At 46.9% G+C, this 20,777-nt stretch overlaps 1 protein-coding gene across 13 annotated transcripts in view; it reads right to left on the bottom strand.

The window, feature by feature from the left end:
- Positions 1–20,777, bottom strand: part of LPP (LIM domain containing preferred translocation partner in lipoma) — a 332,729-nt gene that overhangs the window by 305,184 nt on the left and 6,768 nt on the right. For 8 of the 13 annotated variants that reach the window (XM_072933649.1, XM_072933640.1, XM_072933648.1 and 5 more), the window contains exon 2: positions 5,514–5,619. The exons of 1 other annotated variant lie outside the window; for it this stretch is intronic. The gene's annotated coding sequence lies outside the window, so the exon portion shown is untranslated. Of the gene's footprint in view, positions 1–2,310; positions 2,814–5,513; positions 5,620–6,144; positions 6,264–20,777 lie in introns of those variants that run through there. 4 more of the 13 variants (XM_072933646.1, XM_072933642.1, XM_030280869.4 and 1 more) reach the window with 3 other exon arrangements.

The raw sequence follows: 20,777 nt of genomic DNA on the forward strand, positions 1-20,777 counted from the left end.
AAAAGAGATTGAGAAAAGCTTAAGAAAGGCAGGCATGGAGCTCTCTGAACGCTGTTGAGGGCCAGTGCCATGGAAGGCTTCTCAGGCTGGAGTGTTTACTAGGTGCCAGGCTAGAGGAGAGAAAAAAAAAATCTTTAGATAGCTGTATTAATTTACAGGTCAGCCCTTAATGGCTCTGTTCCTGGAGCAGGAGAAAATCCTTTGTGGATCCTGGATAGCATCAGTGGTCACTGAATCTGCTCAGGTCCTGGAGAAACACCAGATGGAGAGCCCTGGCAGCCTGCAGTCCCAGCCGTGGGCATTGCCTCGTCCTCCAGAGCTCCCCCAGCTCTGCCTGCACCCACCAGGAAAGGGGGGCACAGGCAGCACATGGGGAGCTCATCCTGCACAGGCTGTCAGCTCTCAAGTCACGTCCTCGCAGGGGTGAGGTGTTGCACAGAGAAGGATCGGCACGAGAACATTTAGAGTCACTTCCCCAGATGTGCCAGACAAGCCCTGCCCGGAGCACTGGGTTACGGCACCCAGGCACTGCTCATCCTTGTCTTCCAACAAACAGCACATCCTGGTGAGCAGGAAAGGGAAGAGGGGAACAGAATCATTTCCAGTCCCACTGTGCTGTTCCCAAAACTCCAAGCTCAGCCACAGGCAGCTGGTGAAGCCTGGATGTGCCACATCCATGTGCCGCTACAAGCATGGCCACTGCACAGGGGCACGTGTGCACATGCAGAGGCAAAGCACAGCACACAAGGAGCAACACAGACCACGGTCCCACTGCCACAATTCCACAGCTTGGCACCACCATGCACGACAGAGGACGAGTGTCTGTTGGGGGAGTCCTTGGGCTGAGGCTTCAGGTGCTGTGACAGCTCCTGAAGCTGTCACAGCACCATGCTGTGACATGTCCCCAGGGCCCTGTTTCCTAAGCCTCTCCCCTGCCCATTCAGGCTGGGCACTCTTTAGGACAGCAATTCTTTCCTTTGCTCAGCCCAGCCAGGCCCTGACCCCACAAGCTGCAGTAATCCAATCAGCCTTTTGAAACAACAAAGAATAAATGCAGCTGAACTCTACAAACCCCCAGCATGTCTCAGCCACAGAAAAGGCTCCAGCAGTCCTTCATCACTTTTTGTGGCAGAGTGTTTTCTATCACACATCCATCCTCATGCTAACCGTATTTCCCTGTTCAAGACAATCCAGACAGTTTTATACCTCAAGGACCTGCTGCAAATCCACATCTCTGGAAAAGCAAGGAGTATTAAGCCCCATTTAAAAGGGCAAATGAAAATCGACAAGAGGTTTACCTTTCCAACAAAGGTCTTAAATTTAAGATGGAGAGTATGAAGCAAGAGGTCTGAAGGAGCCTAAAAATACTAGTTAGCTGAGAAGATACAAGGATTACTAAGCAGCATTGGGAACTATAAAAGGGTTTTCATCAATGCCCCTTCCAAAGTAAAAGGATGAAGTGCAGTGCTTCGCATTTGAGGTGCAGGACTGGCTGCCCCATGACCCCCAGAGCAGTGTTAAAAGCACTCTGTACATGTTACATGCTCCAAATGACAAGAGGAATGCAGGATGGTGGATCTCTGCTCCACATTCCTCAGCATGGTTTTAGCTGCCATGAATAAAATAGGAAGCAGAGCATCTTCCAGGTTCCCCCCACACCCCTGACTGTCTGGATGAACTGCAGCTTCCTTTCAGGAAATAGGAAAGAGCAGGAGTAGGGGGGGAAGGCAAAGGGGGGAAAAAAAGTTAAAAAAGAAGCAGCCAGTTACAATATCAGACAGATTAAAAACTTAACACTAAGGAAAAATACAGAACAACAAGAAAAAAATGGACACTCAAAGTTTATCCAGTTACAGTTGCTAAACTTCAACTAAGAACAGTTAAATATTAACAATTGAGAGAAATATATCCATGTGTTATACAGCCTTTTAACACACACTCTTGCTTAAGAGACAAAAATCATACAGAAGCTGTATTTTCCTTGCTGAGCACATGAATTTCCGTGCTGACCACCTCCTTTACAGTGCTTTGCTACCTTGCTGCACGAACAAGTGAAACTAAAAGGAAAAGCGTGACTGAATGGGAGCTGGCTTAAATTATCTTCATACCTACTCCTGAAGAAACATTTTGCCTTTGAGACCAATCCAGTAAACCAACTCTCCCTGCTATAGGTTTCATTGGGTCCCTTGCTGTTGATCCACATGCCTGCCTCCACCAGCAATGCACACACTTCAATGCAATCTATCTGACTAAACAAAACAACAAAAAAAAATCCCAAATTGCTTGCTGTAACAGCAATGATGCACTTACCAGCATTCAGACAAGCTCCTTTGTTAATGTGCTTCCCTCCCGAGCACATCAAATTTGGAACAAGGTCCAGGAGCAAGAGAGAACTGAAAACTGACCACAACAAGCTTCCAAAACAAGAAAGGGGGGGGATAAAAAAAAAAACCTTACTACAGGAATTCAAATCCTGCTTCCACCAGACCCTGAGTCACCTCCCCTCCCTTGCAATAGATCAGAGCAATGGGTAAACATTTCCAAATATGGAGATCAAAACTCCAAAGGATGTCAAAAAAAAAAAAAAATCACCCTTCTCTCCCTGGCTTTGGCACAGGGATGACTTGCCCCTCTGAAGCATGAGCTGAGCAATCTGCCTTTGCCGACCTACACAGAGCCTGGACATGGGGCCACACAAAATCACCTTCAACTGTGCTTCGGAGGCTCCTGGCATGATGGGTGATACTGCATCTCTGTCCCCTACTAGGGATGCACAGGAAGATTCATTGGAAGCAACTCTAGCAGTTGTTGCTCCTCAACCCTTGCAACAAACCTCTTTTTCATCCCTCAACTCGCCAGTAGAAAAACTCCTAGAACTACTTTTTAGAGTGTTCTCTGAAGGCAAATAGGCAAATTCAGGCTGTGGTTATAGCAACATCAGCTTGGCCCAGAAAAGGCAGGCTCAGCCATCAGTCACACCACATCTCACACTGGCTGCTCACCTGGCATAGGGAAATCTCCCCTGACCTGGCTCATCAAGCTAGTGCTTTATAAAGAGCATGTATTTGAACTTGCATTATGGAAAAAACCCATAAAAACAAGACAGCACTGCAGAAAGGCACAAACTGAAGGACAAGACAAGATCCCTGCACATACAAGGAGCCCCAGGATGGCAGCACCCATCAATCCCTGCTGGGACACACAGCACAGTATCCCATGTCAGGTGGGAAGTGGGGAGCACCCAGCCTCCCCACCCCTGGAAAAGGGACTTGAGTGTCAATGCTCAAACACGCAAATCAAGTTTCAGAGGCAGTTTTCTTAGCAGGTATAACTATCCCTGCAGAGCCTGCATGCACACCAGAGCAACATCCCCATGCCAGCACTGCCACAAGCATCAGTCTCAGCAGCCAAGGCTGACCTGCAGGCAGCAGGAGCTGACTCTGCCTGCCAGCATGGGACAGCAGCCTCCTGGAAGCTGCAGCCATGGCTCCAGGGGCAGGCAGCTTCTCAGGAATGTGCACAGCAGGACATTTTCAAGGCAAACAGGCTGCCGAAGCAAGGCGATCCAACCAGACCAGAGTGATTCCCCAGCACCACCCACAAGATGCTATTGAATTTATAGGGAAGGAATTCCAGAGCTGACTCTGCCCATGTATGGCCAAAACAAACTGTAAAAAAGCGACATAACAGTACATCTGGTTTTCACTGGTACTGAGGCACAGGCTTCAGGAGGAGCTGAAATCCTCCGGAGACAGAGGCTCTGCAATTACCTCCAAGAACTGAACAGTGGTCCGGACCTGTGGCAGCAAGAGTTTAGCACCCACAGGTGACAGAAAACATTTAAACCATTGCTTTAAAAGGTAAAAAAGTTCTCTGCCTTTTAGAATACATCCATATTTAACTCATTGGTCCATCACTACCACTGTAAAAAAAAAAAAAAATCAACCTTGCCAGGCAGCAGCAGCATACATTCATTACATTGGTGGTCACAAAGGCAGCTTTAAAGAGACAACAGTCCAAGTGGCACTGAGTGGTACACCAGGACAACCTCAGTGCATTGCAGGCTGGGACTAGCTCTCCATGGGTAGCTGATTAATTATTTTTCCAAAAGCCCACCAGAACCTCCCACAGGGGCTATGTGCCCCAGCCAGCAGCACAGTCACCCGGAGATCACCCCATGGTCAGAAATAGGAGCTACTCTCACAACTAATGTAAAAAGTGTCAGGTTTGTGCAGGTTTTACAAACTCTCATTAAAGTTTTCAGCAGAAAAGCAATGGGGAACATCTGGAAGAGCAAAAACCCCATCACAGGCACATACCAGCCCTTACAGCTCTAGTGGTTCCATCAAAGATGAACAGATCAAAGTTCTCCTGAAGAGTTAAACGCCACCACCTTGCCTGCCCTGCCAGCAGAGAAATATTAACTGTGTCAGCACGAGAGGCAGAGGGCTTACAGAACAGGAGAGGAATGCAGCCTGCAGTGGCACACATGGCAAGGACAGGGACACAAAACCCAGGGGAGTGAGGGTTGCTCACATTGCCTTTGCCTTAAAGCAGCCACTGGGTCAGGGGTGGCTAAGTTAAAGGAAAAATTACACATTACATAAGTAGGATGACTGAGACTATTTGATTCATAAAAACATCTTGAAGGGACAGAGAACAGAGGGACTGCTGCAGAATCACAGGGACACAGGCCACGTAATGCAGACAGCAAGGACCAGGGATGCTCAGACACACAGATGGCACAACCATGCACAAAAACGCCTGCTCCTCCACCATGCACAAAGGCAGATTTAGGACTTGCAAGCTGAAGTCCTGTGCAGTCAAAAGCCAGCACAAATGTTTGTGACAGTTCCACAGGCAAAGGCAAAAACCGGGTGCAGAGGAATAAATATAGAAAGAAGTCAGGCAGGCAAAGCAGGTGCTGGCTTGTAAAACCTTGGCCAGAAAGGCTCCCCAGGAGGTTGAATCTGGTAGTTTTGCAACAGCTCCACAGAAAGACAGAAGAGACAGAAAGAAAAAAAGAGAACATGAATGCATATGCATTCTTTAATCGCCATATATAGTATATACAGACATTTGGTATCTACACCCCCAAGCTCTCATATGCCACTGTATAGTATATACTATATATGCATTGCCATCTTTGTTTCCATGTGCCTACACTTGTACAGCCTGTGTCTGTGTGTGTATGCATTTCTGGTGTGTGCATTTGTCATTACCCCCACGCTGCCTCTCTGTGTCTGCTGTGACACCACACATCGCCCCACAGAGCGTGTCTAAAGCCTCAGCACCTCAGCCTGGGATGACTTCTGGACACGCACAGCCTCTCACTGCTGAACCCTTCCCCACCAAAGTCTCTGGGTGTAAGCACCCCCAGGGAACCATCAGTTTGTCCTGTATTTTCCAGTGATCCCACTCTCCCTCCAAACTTCGAGAGCCAGGAACAAGGTGCCACTGTCAGAAAAGCCTGACATTCTTGTCCCTTGTGCCTGTGAATTGTGTTTACATACCAGTTCTCACGCTGCACAGCCTTACTGGTGGGATGAACTCAGAGAAGAGCGTTTGGAAACACGCAGTGCTCCACCAGACTCACGACTTCAGGTTTCTTTCCCAGCCCTGAAAAGAGAGAGACTTGAGTGATGCACACTAGATGGGCTTCCCAACAGCTTGTCTCCAAAGCCAGCAGTTTAACCCACACAGTTTCTGGGAAATGCAGTATTTTCCTTCCCAGCTTTCACAAGTAGAAGTGTCCGCATTCCTGGACTACTTTCAGCACCTCCAAAAGCAAGACCCACTACCCTGAACTGGGCCAGTGACCAGCAATGACCAGAAATGTCAGCTGCCAGAGCCTGGCCAACAACTCCCACCTCCTCACGTCACCGCTCCTTTACTGCTCTTAATACCATTGAGAAAGCAAAGGGATAAGGAGATGCCAAATGAGGTATAAAATAAGAGTACAGGGTGAACCTTCACTCATCTCTGGCCTTGAGCAGAGTGAGGGAGCTAGAAGGTGCCATTTAAGGCATTTTGAAGCTCATGGAGTTACCATTACTATGAGCAGAGCTACAGCACCAGCCCTCCCCCTCAGCACAGCCTTTTCTCTCTGGAGCTCTGTACAATTCCCAGTGGGGACTATCTCACCCTTTCTTGAAGCTGAGAAGCAGACACAATCTTCTCTCGATGTGACCTGCTCAATGCTGTGTTTTCCCCTTCTGCAGATGATTAAGTTAGAGCAGAGGGGACAACCAGGCCACGTGGCCACCATTCTGCACTTGGCATGGGACATGCCAGGACACATGTCAGGATGCACCCTACAGAGACCAGCAGCATCTAAAGCACACACTCCTTCCTGTCCTAATCAGCCCCTGGCCAGCATCCCATCCCAGCCACATCCTGGTCACTCTAAAGCCCTATCTTTGCCCGTGACAAGCACAAGCTTGTCATCACAGCTCAGCAGAGAAAGCTTCTGCTGTTTCCTGCTGTCACTATGGAAAAGCTCAGTTCAGACTTGTTTGTTGTACCTGTGCTGCTCATGATGGTGCAGGTGAGCCCACAAATCTACAACAAACAAGGAGTAAAAATGTGTTGGTGGCTCATGGTCCAAGCCCCTCTTCCCTGTCACACAATGAAATGGCTCCCTGCCCTTCCAACACCCCTTATCCCCCATGCAATAGCCAGGAGAACAACAGGGCTTTTGCCTCTCCCAAGCACAGGCACATGCCCTCTGTGCCAACACCACAAGAGCACACTGAGTTTCATTCTGACCCAGCTCAGTCCCATGGTCCCTGTTCTAGCACCCAGCCCTGTTTCAACACAGGGATAGGCAGGTCTGAAAGTCCTCAGGACCATCAGAGCTCCCCCAAGGTGTTATGAGGACAAAACCAACTGTAAATTCCAATGGTTTCTCCCTCTCACTGCAGGCATGAAGATGAGTAACTGCAGAGGTTTGTTGCTGATGAACTCAACCAAAGAGCAATTTCTCTCCATCCATCAATGAGGAGACAAGAACAAGCAAATATTATGGTTGCACATGTTTATTTTTCATTTTAAAATGATGTAGAGTCACATACAATTTAGGTCCTTCCCACAGGCTCCTGGCAAAATGCCCTTCAGTCTTATCTGCAAAGGCAGAAGACAACAACACTCCCCTCTGATTCCAATACTATTTCAGTCAAACTCACAACAGCACCTCCAGGAGCTCCAGGTAAGACCCAACCTGTGTGTAAAAAAATCTTGGTTCAGAATTGTCTCTCACCAGGTTTAACTCACAAAATGTTTACAAGATCAGTGACAGGATTTGGCCAGTTGAACTACATCTTCCTGGCTTTGCTTCCCACATCAGCTGTCCCTGTCCCTGTGACAGGGATCCTGCAGCAAGGTGAGCAGGACAGCACATACCCTCCTTGAGGCGCCCAGCTGAAAACTTGCTGTGAAAACACCCTCTCAGCAGCACGTGGGGCCCAGCACCCCACGGGTGCCCAGGCAGGTACTCAGGCACTCCATCCTGGCAGCACATCCACAGGTGAGCAGGGCAGGGACAGCCTGACTGGTCACAGCAACACCCACCAGAGCCAGTCTATCAAACTACTCCATTAGAGACAAAATTATCAGAAGCAGTTCGTTCACTCACTGGCTGACAATAGTGATGCTGTACTACTGACAGTAAGAATCAATGTTGCTCAAGAAAAAAATAAATAGGAACTTAACACACAAGTACATAAAACAACTTTTTTTCTGTTTGCAGATTTAAATTTAAAACCAGTAGTTTACAATGCCTGAATTTAAGCATCAGTCCTGTGTTATGGCTTAAGTTTTCTTAGATTGTTCAGATTTTTCAGGAATGGACAGTGGAAAAACCTCTGCAATAATTCCAAGTTTCAAAGAGCAGAAGTCAGTACTTTCAGACAAACAGGCAACCCTAACATAACTCCACTGTTGCCTCATAGAAATGGAAGTAACCAGACACCACAGTCCCTTTAAATGAAAAATCTACCTGTGAAAATTACTTCAGCTAATTACACTTCTCTCAGAACAGTCTAGTTTGAATGGCATCTGTTTTTCTGACTACTTAAAAGCTGCATTCACTTTTAATCTCCTTTACACTTGAAAGTGTTACCAGTATTTAGAGTCCATTTATTACTATTATTATATTTTAAATCAGCATAGCTGTACTTGCTGAAGCCCAAGTGCAAACACCAGCGGAAGTGGGATAAAGCAGCCTCGTGCTGGGATCCTTTGTTCCATTCCTTCGTGAAGCAGATGGTTCAACCTGACAGCCACAAGGAAAATTGTCATTTTAACTGTTCCAGTCACCAATTTTAAAACACAGACAAGCTCTCAGCCAGTCACCCATCAGCACGAACTGACATGGGTCCCCCCCTTTGATTGGCAGGTGCACGAACAGTTCCCCAGATGCCAACCTCATTCAATCTGACCTTTTCACTTTAAATGAAAACCACTTAAAAGCCTGCCCTGTTCTGACATATGTCTTTTTATGTCTTTCCTACTCTGTGCCAATATATGTGTTATTTGCTGGCCAAAGTTCCCAAACTCAGAAATCTCACATTATCTCCCTTCACTGCCACAGCCCTGAGCCTCAGGCACTCTGGCCACTGCAAGCACTGAGGGAGCTGTCTGAGATCTCCACATTCTCACACATTGGGAAAATCAGATCCTTTTCATACAAATCTCAATTTGGAGTCCAACTCTGACTTAGAAATCAGGTTATATGCATTGGTAACTTTACACCCAAACACAGCCATACATAGACAGGTACTCATCTTTCTACACTGGGACAGTGACACATGCAGGATCTGGCCCTAACAGTTTTCTCTGTTAGCATCTGTGCTTCTCAAGTTTCATGGATTAAAATTAAACTGCTCGATTCAACAGTACACTGCTGAAGTTATCTAATAAAAGGATCACACGAGACAACAAAAGCTGGGGACACGTTTTCCCTGCTCAGCTGCCAGCACAGCACCTGCTCAGGGAGTCACCAACACAAACAGCCTGGCTGCTGCCTTTTTGGGTGTCAGATCCTGTGCTGGTGAAAAGCAGTGACTCTGTGAATGGTTTCAGTCTGTAAGGAAGCACACGCCCCTCCTAGATAGCACTCAGGACAGAGCTGCTTCCAATCCCACTACAACCCTCTGTGTCAAAATTAGCAATAATGGGGCTTATCACTTCCGAGCTCCTGGTGCAGCCCTCGTCCTGGAGGAAAGCTGATCCTGACCACAGCACGGAACATCAGCTTGGGTGGGGAAAAAGGGCTCCCATAAGCAAACTGCCTGGAAGCCCCTATGTGCTGCAGGGTGCAGAGCCAGGTGCTAAAAGCATTGCCCCAAGGGAGCCCCAAGGTCCTCCAGCAGTGCACAGCAGGCTTTGGGACCAGGATACATATTTTTGACTTTGCTGTCCCACTTGTTTTTCAGGTTTGTCCTGGTGTTCATTAAACGTGACTAAAACAAGAGAGGAAAATGAGCTAGGAGAACAGGGGGGAAAGAGAACACTTCAGCACAGAACTCAATTTCCACTGAAGGGATGCCAAGCTGCCCCAGAGATTGCTGTATTATAGGAAATGAAAAGATCATTCAGAGCAGAAGAGATCTAAACAGCAGCTAAAGAAGTTGTGAGAAAGCCCTACCTACAGCATTCCAGCAGCCAGGAGTCACCCTGAGCTGGAGCCACTGGGTCACAATGGTCAGGAACTAACCCAAAAGCAGGACCAGCCTTGCTGCACTGATGTTATTTTAAATGCCCAAGGACAGCTAGAAAAAAGGGTGGCTAAGGAACGAGAGGAATCAGCATGCTTGTGCCAGAAAGCCTGTAGGTCCCATGCTGGAGCAGCCTTTCAGCAGCTCCTGTCACTGCCAGCAGCACTGCCTGTGATTTACAGGTCTGTAACTGACACCAGGATTGGATCCCTTCTTTTCAAGCACAGACTACTGACCTCACGCTGCTCACATTCCCTCCGTTTACTGGAAGATTTTCAAACCAGCCTCAGTGACTTTTATTTTCATTTTTGTTTTCCCCCCACTGTTTGCTGTCTGCATTTCACCAAGCCTGGTCAGAGACACACTGAGCAAGATGGGGGCACCTTCACTTTCTCACTCGAATGCACCCCAGCTTCTTGATCAAAGAGGACAATCAATCATGCAGAGTACCACGGATCCTGCGTTTCAAACAATGGAGAAAGTTTTTCAACCCAAAACACAAAAGATGCCATTCCCTCACTCCCCAAGGAATGGCCATCCTCCCCAGGCAGCACCAGCAGAACAGTGCCCCAAAACAACTCTTGTGTTTAAGGTGCTCAATCAAGAAAAACACACTGACAGTGCCCAGGAGCAGAGGGAGCAGAGCAGTGCTGTGCCCCAGGGCAGAAGCCCAGCCCACTTTTAAGCTGAAATCTCCTAGGGCAGAGGTGGTACATGTTTCTGTGCCCAATCTAAGGGGTTTATTGTAACATTTTATAATAAAGCATAATGTTCCTTTTACCATTTTAAATGGGCAAAATTTGAAAGCAGAGAACACCTTCTCCCAGGCTTGCTCAGGTGCCACTACAATGAAACCCTTGGCAGCATGGCAGGCCCTCTTATCATGGTCCTTCAAGCCATTTGTAAAAGAAACTTTTAAAACTTGGAGCCTTCATGACCGGATAGTCTTCCTGTCCAAGGCTCACATTTTTGGTCAGATAATTTGAAAATAGCAACAAATAGCTGGCACACAACTGGATTCCACACTCCTGTGCCCACATGGTCAGACTTGGTATTTTAGAAAACATTATAATCCATAGAGATGTTTAAAAAAGCACAATCAACCAGGATCAGTAAATCTCTCTGGTTTAGAAATGCTCGCCCCTCCAAGCATTAACCATGTTCTTTCACCTTTATACCTTAATAGCAAAGGTATTTAAGCCCAGGACTGGCCTGTCCCCATTTCAGACTTAAAACAAATACCTCCAGGTGGGATGAGCATGTATTAAAAAAAAAAAAACCAACAAAAAAAATCAAAACTTTCTCAGTGTTGCTGCTCCCCTTTCCAAACAGCTGCTGGGAGAGTCAAAGAAGCTTATTCCTTCAAGAAAAAAAAGGAAAAAGCTTGGATGGGGCAGAGAGACCCAGGTAAACATGGACATTTGGCAATCACCCAGCAGCAAGTGAAGCCTCACCACTGACTGCACCTCATAAAAACATTTCTGTTTTCAACAAATATTTTTACCATCACAAATAGAATAATAGGAAAAAAACAAGTGGATTTTTTTTTTTCCTTACAAGAAATGAGTTGCAAGTTGACATTTCCCTCAGAAAGCTCCAGTTTGAGAAAGGATTAATTTATTCCAAATATAGACAAAATTTCTGGAGCAATTCTGAGAAGCTGTAATACCTGCTCTTATTACATCTGAAAAGTACAAGGACCAGAGATGCCTGTGTACGCATCTGCCTTCTGAACAAGAGAGTACCATTACTTCCATCATAGACAGGGACTGAGACATGCAGAAGATACATTAAAAGGCTGGTTTACTTCCTAAATTACCCTGACTTAAGCTGGAAGCCAGACTCCTGACTGAATTTGGCCCTTATGGCAAAGGAATAAAAAAAAAAAAAAAAAAAACAGATAGAAGGGCAGCACTTGAGGCTCTGCTTTAGGCTTTTCCTTCATGTGATGGAGAAACTGGGCTGCTCCCAGAGTCCCCACTCCAGGGTAGGGATGGGGAGGGACAATGGCAAACGTGCTGTCCTTTACTTTGCTGTGGTGGCAACCTGCTGTGATGATCACACAGAGCCCTGGACCATCACTGCAGACAAAACTGCTGCTCCTCTCCCTCCCCAAAGGACATCTGAACATCACCACCCCCAGCCCTGCAGTGTGCAAACCCCAGCCTGACACTAATAACCAGAAAAAAGGAGAATGAGAGGGTTTCCTGCACTCAGCAGCACAACAAGGAGAAGGAAAGGCAGTCCCAATGCCCCAGCTCAGCAGAACCATGCACATGCTGTCCCACAGCACAGCTGCTAAACACCCATCTACCCAGCACAGCAACCTGCCTGTATCTGCCTGCAGGATGACACGCAGCTCCACGCAATTCCCCTGCATGCAAGGGAAGGACTTCCTCCCCCAGGAGGTGACAGAGGTGGGGAGAGCACACAGTTGCCTGACACACAGCCCTATACATGTTCCCATCCTGTCAGCTGGGACTTGGGCACAAGAAAAGGGAAGGTGGCAGAGCTTGGATACCCATTCACCATCTTGTGCAAGAGAACCAGCACACACAGACTTCCATGAGAATTCTGTGGAATATTGTCCCACCAAAGGGGCTTAATTAATTGTCTGTAAAAGGCGACTGTGATTTATCACGAAACTTTTCAGCACAGCAAGGGCAAGTATTGTCGCTTCCTTACTCTTTTTAAAAACAGATGATAAAAAGGATTTAGACCTACCATGGCATTGTACCTTGACCTGGAGGAATAAATACACTGGACTTCCACTGCATTTCCTTTATTATTTGCCTAGAGCACCAACAATTACTATTACCCCGAACCTCTATGATTTGGTTCACTTTGTCTGCATTCCCATTTCTCACTGAAAAGAAAGAGGCTTATGGTTTGCAAAGTGGCAAAGGTAGCAATTATACACCTCCCAGCAGCCTCACTGGAACTCACTGGTGTTTGCAGGGAGAGATCACACTTTTTCCCATGTAGCTGATGGTTTCTCAGCACAAAGTTTTCTTGGCTACTAATTTTCTGTGTTCTTCCAAGAGTTTGCCAAGTGATATCCTCCAACCTGCTACACCTGAGCACTGTATTCCAGAAGAGTTCAGATCTGCTCACTCGAAACATTCGCTACAGCGTGTGATCGCAACATCACACCGAAGGTACAAACCACTCGAGACCAGGAAAGGGCTCTTCAACCTTCTTCTGCCTCGCTGTGTGATTCACAGGAGCACCTAACAGCATAACACAACCATCACACCTGTCTTCACCTACTCCTACCCCACCATACTAAGCCTGTCAGCAGGAATTTTGTCAGCAGCATTCAAAGCCAACATTTGTTACCAAGCCAAGTGTTTTTATTTTTTTACTTGGTGATGGGGAAAAACAGAAGGCAACTGCGTAAGCTTTTGGAGGCAAAGATCTCTCCAGGACTTGCCAGACAGTACGTTCAAAGACTGAACTGGCACAGCATCAAAGAAGTTGGCATCCAATGTGCAAGCAAGACCAGCTCCATGACAGCCATCAGCCAGGCTCAAGGAGCATTAGCGACTGCAGTCGGGAAAACAGAAGGCAGAGGAGGAGACAGAAAGACTAATACTGCTCCTCTCACAAGAGCTACAGACATATTCCTGGTCACCACCCATGAAGGAAACACAGAATAAAATGAGGGGGGGACCTTTGTGATCAACTGCAACACCTTAGGTAGACACCAGCGGCCAAGCACGAGCCAAGACTGACCACACAGCAGCATGCGAGATACCACACTTGGCCTTCAGCCTAGGAACAGGAGACACTTGTGGGAGCAGTGTGGGAAGAGCTGGCAAGCAAAGGCTATTCCTATCAGAGTTGTACATCTGCACGGTGCACACAGGGGCTCACAGAGGCCTTGCAAAAGCCATTTGCCCATAGTCATCATATATATATAGTTCCAACCCCCAGAAACACAGCTGACCTGATCACCAGGTCTTTATCAGCATTCACAGAGACCACAGAAGGTCAAGAGAGCCATCACCCAGGAACACAGGACAAGCACAGTGAGCTCAAAGGGAACTTGACAGGCCAAAAATGACTGCAGTCACAGAGGACCGGGGAGAAGTCGCTCACGTCACCCTCTTTTTCTGAGGCGTTCAGAGGCAACAAAGCCTCTGACCTTTGATTAAACCACGCTACTCTCACAAGAGGGGGCGGCTTAGGGGCTCAGGAACTCAATAAGAAACTATTTATCTCAAGGTCATGGGTTCATACCCTCTTCAAGTTCTTTTTTCTTAGTCAATTAAAACAGGAGACTTGATCTGCATTAAAAAACCCGTTGCTAAGGGCACAGCCAGATACTGCCTCATCAAACACGCAGATTAAGAAAATAACAGCCCCTTTGCTGCTCCCTGCACATGCCACAGCAGAGCACAGCAATTTTGGGAATGCTTCCTGTGCAAAGTGAACACAACTCACTTTTGTACCCAGGGTGGAAAAGCAAAAGCGGGCACTGCAGATGAGCGGGCAAAGCTGCCATCACCAGCCTCTACAACAGGATAAACACATCCATTTCCAGAGCATTATGAATGGAGCTGACCCTGTCCCAGCCTCTGAACCTAGTCCTGAGAGATTCCTGCCCACCCCGGTACCATTCCTTTGAGAGGATGGATGTTCAGCCACTGACTGCTGCCCAGACAGCCATTCCTCCTACCCCAGCAGGTGCTCAGAGGCCAAACCCCACCACAAGGTAATGGCAAGGAGAAACAGAAGGCTGGAGATGTGCTTCTGCTTTTCACATGCAGAGCAAACAGCAGTTGCAGAGCTCAAGTCCCTGCTTCCAGGGAGCCCAGCCACTTTGGGCTGGACATCTTTCAGCCCTCAACCCGGCAGTGCCATCAGCCAGCCCTTCCCACTTGCACACAAGGAGCACACACACTTGCATGGACACTCAGAACCAGATGAAAAAGGAGAAGACCCCCTGATCCCCTCCTACTGCAGGTACAGTCCTATCAAGGCAAAAACTTGACAGAAGCAGAGACTAGGCAAACAGAAAGAAAGGAGGCATCTTCCACTGTAACAGCAGACCCAACTCAACACATGAATCAAAGTTAATGTGTGTCTGAAACCAATTACTTTCATCAATAGAAACTAAACTATCTAGGAACTGGGGTTCCTGGTACTGAGCACATACACACATTCAAAACCTTTTTCTACTTCTTGCTGGTTTTTAGCCCATAAAAAGCCAAGATGAAAACACACTCTGGCACACAGGGTACATGCACTCAACTCTTATTGCCCTTAATGGCTTCCAACCAAGAAAACACGTCCTCGATCCCAAATATAATTATTAGCTTCATAAGATTTTTAACAACCCTGTGCTTCTATATTTATCCTTTGGTCCAACAGCAGATAAAGGATTCAAGCACAAGTTCCCTGTGCACCAGGATGGAGCTGCTGGCCCTGATGGGGCCCTCTCATACATCAGGGCCAGTGCAAAGTTACACGGCACACAAGCAAGGGGTTTGGAAACAAATAGGAAGTCAGCATAGTTTTGCTCTGTCCACCAAAGATGGTAACTATTTTGGAAAAGACTACGTACCCTATTGGCTTTTAATTAGCAGCAAACCAAGTCCACTCATCTCCTATGAACAAGAAATTACTAAGGGTTACAGATCCCCAACCAAGGTAAACAAATCTGTACCAGTCCTTCACCCCCGGAATAACTGCTGCTTGTCAAGCACAGTAACCAGGGGAATGAATAGCTTCTCCTGCAAGCTCCTCACTCAATTAAACTAATGCAGACAAAAAGGCTGGGCAGCAGCCGCCGGCAAGCACAGACCAGTGTCAGATGCACACACTCTGTGGAGCAAAGCGACTTCAGCAGGTTCAGAGCAGTGAGGGACAGGACAAGCAGCCCACAGCCCCTGTCATCACAGAAGACACCCAAGACTTGTCCTTGAGGAGGTGCTGAATGGCAAAAACTGGTGGAGTCTGTGCCCTGAGAAGACTCCAGGAAGTTTTAACTACATGCAGATATTCAGAGCCATCGTTTATATTTCAAGGAGACAGATGAAGAACAGAGACAGAGTGGGGAAAAACCTAAGGAAATTCTTGATTTATTAGTAACCAGAACTATCCTACTGCTGCCCCAAGCACTTCACTTAGCAGCCTTGTAATTACAACTCTGCCTATCCTAAAATCTGCCACAGCAGAAATAGAGGCCAGGAGAAATGAATATGATCCTCAGTCCTTCTTGAAGACTTCTTGAATCACAAACTGGAGAGTCCAGAGAAAACTCCAGAATAAATTGCCATTTTCTAGTTCTCAGGGGTGTTAAAGCTTGCAACTAAATGTTGACAGTTGGGGAAAGAGAGGAACTCAAGTAAAGGACACAGTCCAGCCAGGACTTCACACACAACCCCTACGGAGGTGGACAGATCAGCACATGGACAAAGGCAGGCAGCAAACAAAATGCAAAGCTCTTTCCTTTCACCTAGACTTTAACAAAGTGGGAGTGTATAAACATATTGCTAAATCCCATTCTCCCTCACAAACTAAAGGAAGTTGTGTCTTTGATGTCAGTGGAAGCCCAGCCCTCACACACTGTGGCAGAGCAGCCTGAGGCAATGGCAGCAGGTGCCCTGCTGAGCTGAGCCCACACAGCCACCAACACACACAGCTCCAATGGGATCCTCTAGCAGGTGTTACTGGAATCCTGGGCATCTCTCTAGCAAAGTGCAATGATATTTAACTTCCTTATGAGCTCTGGAAGCTGTCGAACATCTGTTGGGATTAGCTGGTTTGTGTTTGAGAAGTGCACACAAAGGCTGGCATGAGGAAGGGGCTGGCCCATTTACGGATGGGAATGCTGGACAAAAACCCAAACCCACACGCTGTATTTGCACATACGGCTGTATCTCTCCTGACACATTTCACTGTTTTAGGATGGAGGCACGAGGTGTCCCCTATAGCTTACAGCCTACTTCTGGTCGCTGATAACTTCAGTGAGTCATACTGCTCCCCTCCTCCACGTCACCCATCCAAATGCACGAGTGACTTTTGCTAACAGGCTGGGCCAGCGCAGCTCTACCAGGAGCCCCCAGATTGGAGTTGCCCTTTTGCAGGGGAAAAAAATCACCTTCCCCCAAGCTCCATCCCACGCTCTGGGGTGCTGCAGATCACACTCACAGCCCACAGACCTCCAGCAGGTTCCCAAACACCCAGCTGCAGCTGATCAGCCACCCAAATTCCTTGTGGCAAGGGACTTTACAAGTTTCATGTTTCTCTTGGGTGTCCCTCCCTCACACAGAGGCCTTCTGTGAGTAAGGGCTGAGGAATGAGACAGCAAGTATGCACAGCTCACAACTGCAGCAATAAACAGCCGTGAGGGAGATGAACTCCCCAGGAAGGATGGTAAGAGCCCAAGTGGGTTCCAGATTGAACAGTGCACGTTTGTTACAAAGACAAAAGTGGCAATGGCTTGCAGTGGCAAAGCCACAGCAGCAGAATGTTCCCATGACGCAGAATTGCTTTGCACAAAGTTGCAAATCCTACATGTACAGCTCTGCTCTCTCAGAAGCTACTGCTTCCCTTTCCTCCATACATTTCAATACTTATCAGGTCTTTATCTTAATCACATTCTGCTAACAAGCACTTTTTACATCTTTTTGATCTTTGATCATAATCAGTCACTATGTCTGCAAGTCAATCATTCTGCTCTTCTCTCAGCATTCTTCATCTCCCAGGGCAGGACCTCCTCAGACCCAGACGTCACTTCATGGGTGCAGCTTGTGCTCTGTGCTTGGCTTCACAGGAATTTGATGCATGCTGTTTGCTAGACACACAACTCTCCTTCAGGTAGCAAAACAAGTCCCAGACCCAACCCAAGATGCTACTGGTCGAATTTGGAGATATGGCCAGCGCAAGAAAATACTACTTATGGGATATGGAAACAAAAATCAAAGGATAAAAGGAACCCAGGAGTATACCAATACCCAGAATTACTCATGTTTTTCATTACATGGTCTTGTCTTTCTGGAGATCAAAAGCATCTGGAATCACTTTCATTCTATTTGAGGCAGAATTTGCACAACTAAAACACACAAGATATGTTCCCATTCTAGCAGGTGCCTCTACCAAGGGAGTTGAAATTAAATGAGATGAGCCAGTGACTTTCTGATAATACAGCTACCTTTGCACATCCAGCTCCACCCACGAAAGTGGGCACACCCTTAATCAGGTATGAATCAAATCACCTGAGACACAAGAAATTTATCAAGAGTTCTTGCAAAAACCCATCAGGTTGCTTGTGCATCACTGCACTTCAAGGGACCGGCAACAGCCAGCACAGGCAGACAGTGACAGCATAACCCAAGACCTAACACACCACCTCAGGGGTGCAAATGAATACAGACTGGGGGCTTGGGCCATGGCACCCAGGGAAGCAGGGCGGTGTGGATCTGAGTACAAGAGCCCAGAGAGTGGCCTGACCTCAAACAGGGTGGGGACAAGCAGCAGAGATGACCGCTGTAACACACTGGAGCAATCCTCTCTATCCTATGCCAGGGCAGAGCACAGAAAAGCAATACACCCAGCAGTGCAAAGGTGAGGTGATAGCAAGCCACCTGCCCTGCATCCCCAGAGAAATGTGACACCTAGTTGTAGGAACAGTGCCCAAAACACACTGCCTGTAGGCTGTGTGTGCAATGAGGGCATGGAGTAACTTCATCCAGAATGACTTATAAATGAACACACCCTGCAGGGATCCTCGTGCATAGTACGGCAACGAGCTCTGCTCTTGTAGCTCCTTCTCCCAGCTACGATATAGTCCTTAAAAATTTCTCAACTAACTTCCCCAGCCTCCACACACCCCAAGTTCACAGTTCTCCCACACAACAGAGCAAAACATGCCGTGCCAAGCCAGGGAAGGAGGCACACAGGCACTCTGTGAGCTGCCATCCTGTCACCCAGACACTTCAAGGACCTGGGTGGGTCGAGTGCCTTAGAAAGACATGCTCATTTATATTGTTTTAAGTCCACCTGCTGCTCTGGCCACATTCCCAAAGCTCAGATGCAGAAGGAGACACTCAAAGAAGCACTACATGCCAAGAGCCCCATGCTAATTCCTGCAGCAATGCAGTGGTCTAAGGCATCATTCCTAACTTCCAAAATATGCTTCTGCCCCACAGTCCTTTACTTAATGCCACTGCTAAAAGTCTGCACCACTCACAATAGGACCTGCTGCCCTATACAAGGCTGACTCTTCACTGCAGCAAGGCTCTGGTCACTCTGCATGCTACAGTAGGAAAGAAGCCTGACATCTCCCTGCTAACTTTAACCCTACTGCACTGCGTTTATTCCCCATCCATCCAACTTGGGAACAGGTTAGGATTTGGGTACAGGACAGTGCTAAAACACTTGCTTATCTTCAGGCACACAAGTAACTGCAGAGTTCAGCAGGATTACTCATACACTTGAATTTCAAACTTACTATGCAGAAGGTTCACCAAGACCTCCTTAAATGGCAAAGATGCAATGTCGTGTTTTCCCAGCTCTGCTCTGCATCCCAAGGAACTCGAAAAAGAAATGGATTCTCTGAAAAAGCACCAAAGTGAAACTGTGCTAAGGAAGGCATAATTCTCATTCTCCAAAAAAATAGCCTGCAGAATCAGAAGCGATGAATAAGCTTTAAAAGAAGCTTCAACTGAAGCTTTAAAAGAAGTTTCAACCCTGAAAAATGTCAGTCACACTGTACATGGTAAAACAATTCACTGAGAAAGCATCTAGCAGATGATGTGAAGTCCTCATGGCTTCCTACTCTTTGAAAGATGGTTTTATACATAAATACCCCCTGGACCTGAACCACCTCTGTGTCTCATTTCTGGACCTCCTCACCACCACGTTTCAGTTCCAACAGCATTAAGCTGCTCTAGCCTCCAAATACCAGAGGCAAAGACCAGCTTCCACACTAAGCTAGGTATTTTAATACTCATGCAAGGTAAGTACAGGCTTTGCCCCCACCCAAAGATAATGATGATTAGCATAAGAGGCAGGTACAGCAGGAAATATGGGAGAAGACAAGCATAAGTGCAAGGAACAGTTCAGAATAATCTCCAGAGCTGAGCAGAAAGGATGTTACCTTCAGTCTGTAATTACAAACAATTCTTCCCAACCATTTCTTTGCTTTATTATCAGTTATGACTGCACACTTAAGAGAACAACATTGGTTGTTGTCCTTTTTACTCCATGATTTTAGTGTCAAGGGTGATGTGAGACAGACAGTTTCATGCCTCTCCAAACCTCAGTGTCCCACCTGTAAAATGGCAAGAATAATTTTCCTTCACATTGGGAAGGTACTACAAAAGTTCCTCCAGCTTCCAAAGTGATCCACTGAAAGAGCAAAGAGTGCTCCAGAAAAGCACAAAAGAAAATTAATAACTGCATTCTGTCTCAAATTTGAACAGTACATGGTAAACAAGGCCTGGGGCCACACACTGCACAAACAGAAAAGCAACTGAATAGATGCTCATTAAGTATCACCTTCCACTCTGGACACAAAGAGTAGGTGCTCTGGCAATATCATAAAACCTGATTGCAGGGGAGGATGAAATTAAGATTTCAATGACCTTCATTCTGGCATTTCATAGCTTTGGAGCACTTGGACTTTGCAACTTAAACACCATTCTTTTAATGAAGTTCACAGCATGCAAACAACTACAGGTTTGCCACGTGGCTGCCACAATCATTATCCATTTTTTTCTGGGGATATCCAGATTATAGGCTTGTCTTGGCCACACTAATACTTTGAGGTATCTCTCAAGATTTGCCCAAACCCACGATAAGCAAATCAAGTCTTATCTCAAACAACAAGGCATGTCAAATCCAAGCCAGCTGATGTCCTTCAGCAAAGAGCTTGAACAGGAACTTCAGTGACACCCAGGCTAGTGAGGCAGTGATGATGCAGCAGCTGGAGCTACAACCACTTATCAGCTGCTAATTCAATCACTCTCCCAACCCAGATGCTGCTGCCTGCACTATCTGGGAGACTCCTTGCTTTCATTCATGCCTCACTAAGTGGAGTAATTCAAATCT

This window comes from Taeniopygia guttata, chromosome 9 (assembly GCF_048771995.1).
Source record: "Taeniopygia guttata chromosome 9, bTaeGut7.mat, whole genome shotgun sequence".
NCBI classification, from domain to species: domain Eukaryota; kingdom Metazoa; phylum Chordata; class Aves; order Passeriformes; family Estrildidae; genus Taeniopygia; species Taeniopygia guttata.